At 45.3% G+C, this 2,988-nt stretch overlaps 1 pseudogene; it reads right to left on the bottom strand.

Moving 5' to 3' along the window:
- Positions 1-333: 333 nt before the first annotated feature.
- On the bottom strand, positions 334-1,374 carry LOC138848775 (poly(rC)-binding protein 2 pseudogene; annotated as a pseudogene).
- Between the last annotated feature and the right edge of the window lie 1,614 nt (positions 1,375-2,988).

Here is a 2,988-nt window from a genome sequence, read left to right as displayed (position 1 = left end):
GAGTAAATGCACGAATCACAGAAGAGCAAGATTTCAGGAGAAACATCTAGTACACACAAGAATTTTAGATGACTCAAACAAAAAAAGGTTCACAGTGCTTATAAACACTATCATTTTCATCCTTTATGCAGTTCAAATCTTTATTTCATTTCTTTTTTTTAAGGAATTAAAAGGCTTTTAATTTAAAAATCATGATTGGATGATAAAGTGTGTAGAAATTGAAAATTTACAAACTATTTAAAACCTGGAATCGCCGACTGTTCAGAAACTACACAGATGGATCATGGGTGGTGGTGAACATCAGAATGGGATTATGGGTGTATCTGCATTGTTCTAGCTGCTCCCTATGCCACCTGTATCCGAGGAAAGCCTGCCATTGATTAGATATTGAGCGAGGCTGATGCTGGCAGCAGATCCCGTGATGGTAACCTGCCTATCAGTAGATCCTTCTACTGGGTTCGCAGTTTTGATCTGCTTCCCAGGCATCTGACAGATTTCATTGATTTTGACACCTTGACTCCCAATCTGCAGCCAATCAAATCATTTAGAATGATGAGTTCATGAGAAGTAGTCTGAGCAGATGCATCCAGACCTGCCCAATAGCTTATCACCTCTGGAGAGCTGGATTCGATGCCACTGAATCCACTGTTGCCATGGGTCTTGGGAAAATGAGACTGCTGCAATGCCAACTGGTGCAGCTTGGTCAAATCTGGCTGTGGAATGGCATATAGTCCTTTAATGGTATAGGCCTCTAGAGGTGGTCCCTCCAGATCAGGGTTGAGGCACATGGACGGGGTGGTGTGGGGAAAGCTTGCACTGTCACTGCCTGTGCTGTACCTGTCCTGATCACCTGCAAAGATGACCGGAGAACTGGACGGCTTGGGCTGGTATGGGATTGTCACGTTCTTCGGTGGGGCGGGGCAGGGGGGACTGGGAGAGTCTCCAACATGACCATGCAGATCTGTTTGACACACTCAATGATGGAGGGCGGGATGCCAGCAATAGTGATGGCCTGCTCAGTTGTGTTGGGGAGCTTTTCCCCTGCCACCTGCACCTGAGCCCCTGTACTCTATCGTATTTCCTTGATCTTGTAACCACCTTTTCCAATGAGAGAGCCACACTGACTAGCAGGAACCACCAGCCCCAGGGTAACCGGAGGACTACTGGCAGCTGTGCTATTGGTCCTGGAGCTGCTGATGTCCTCTTCCAGTTTGTCAATAATCTTAGCAAATGCTTTGAAAATGGCATTAGTGGGTGCATCCAAAGTGATAATTCCTTCAGGACAATTCCCTTCTGAGATGTTGATATGTGCACTACTCTCCTCGCAGATTCTCCTTTCTTTCTGATGATACTGCCAACTTCCTTGCCATGCATAATGGTGAGAGGACATTTAATCCACCAAGTATTCAAGCAATGCAAATCCAAGTATTTTCTTTTGTGGCAACAACACACTTATGGATTGAACTTCAAAGACAGGGAAAATTCATTTAAAATAGCTGATACACTCTTCTGCCCAAAGACATAAGAACTAAGTGTTAGTGAAACAGGTGCCATCTCATCTGAGGCACCATCTTAACTCTCTGTGCCACCTTAGGCTCTTGTCCAGTCGTCATCTTGTACCCTAAAGTTTCAGTTTCTCTGAGATAAGCTTCAGTTTCCTAAGTCCAAGCTGGTTTAACAGGAATCAGGTGACCAAATGGCCCAAGCACGCATGTTGCCTTTACCTCACTCAATGGCATTTACTGTTTTTACCTCCTTATCTCTGCTAAGCTCTATAAGACCTATTCTGCTAGTACAGGCCACTGTTTTCTCTTGTGCACAGAGAAGCAGTCTCGTCGGCTGACAATAAACCTTTCCTTTTACTCCAGTGTTTGGTATATTTTGTGGTGGACTTTCATTACAATCCCCACTTTTGTTTTTTATAAACCAAGCATTATATGGGATTACATTGACCCCAAAAGTCCAGGGGGAGTAGAGACAATGATCTATCTTCTGGAGCTACTTCCTGTTGACATGGGGTGACAAGCCACTCCCTGATGGCATGGGGGTACAGGAATTTGTAGAAGCAGAAACATTAGTGAGCAGAGTATCCACAATGGGAGGTTCCTGAAGGGGAGCACACACATTGTCCTTGGGGAAGGGCAGCGGGTAAGGTAGAATTGGGCAGCTGATGAAGTAGGGTGAAGGACAGACTGATGAGTTTTAGCCATGTTAAAGGGGGTTTGATCAGATCAATTAGTTGCGACAGGTGTTTGGAGGACTCCCTCATTATACCAACCACCACATCCATAGGAGTTGTTGGGAGCTGAGTATAGGCCCTGATAAGTTTTTTTGATTCCGTGTGGATCAGCCATATTGGAGCCTGTTTATAAAGTGATGGATTCCTCAACTACATCTTGCCAGATCTGAAGGTGTGGTCAGTTATAATAAAAATTAAACGGGGTTGGGCCTGGCTGTCTTCAAGAATGTCATCATCTTGGCCAAGACCTTAGAGAGTTTTACTGGGAGGCCATACCTGTGATTGGTATAGTAGTAGTTATAGGAACATGATGGGCAACGTTTCCAATAAGCATCATGGCATGATCCTGTGTTATCCTTGGTTAGGCAGAGATAATATGGATGTCCTTTTAATTGAGATAAAGTATATTTAGTCTAGTCAAAGCAATTATGTTAATAGGCCTTCGTGAAATCAAAGTATGGAGTTATACAGTCTGCACAGCCCGTGATAGGGCAGAAGGTAGAGGTAAGTAATCAAGCAGAAGTGGAAGTGATATAAAAACAAAATTGCCAGGGCCGGCGCCATGGCTCACTTGGTTAATCCTGTGCCCGTGATGCTGGCATCCCATATGGGCACTGGGTTCTAGTCCCGGTTGCTCCTCTTCCAGTCCAGCTCTATGCTGTGGCCCAGGAGGGCAGTGGAGGATGGCCCAAGTGCTTGGGTGCCTGCACCAACGTGGGAGACCAGGAAGAAGCACCTGGTTCCTGGCT

Source organism: Oryctolagus cuniculus, chromosome 2 (genome assembly GCF_051225735.1).
Source record: "Oryctolagus cuniculus isolate XC-2025 breed Fujian yellow rabbit chromosome 2, ASM5122573v1, whole genome shotgun sequence".
Taxonomy (NCBI): Eukaryota; Metazoa; Chordata; class Mammalia; order Lagomorpha; family Leporidae; genus Oryctolagus; species Oryctolagus cuniculus.
The sequence above is the reverse complement of the archived record's forward strand: the minus strand, read 5'-3'. Positions and strand labels throughout refer to the sequence as shown.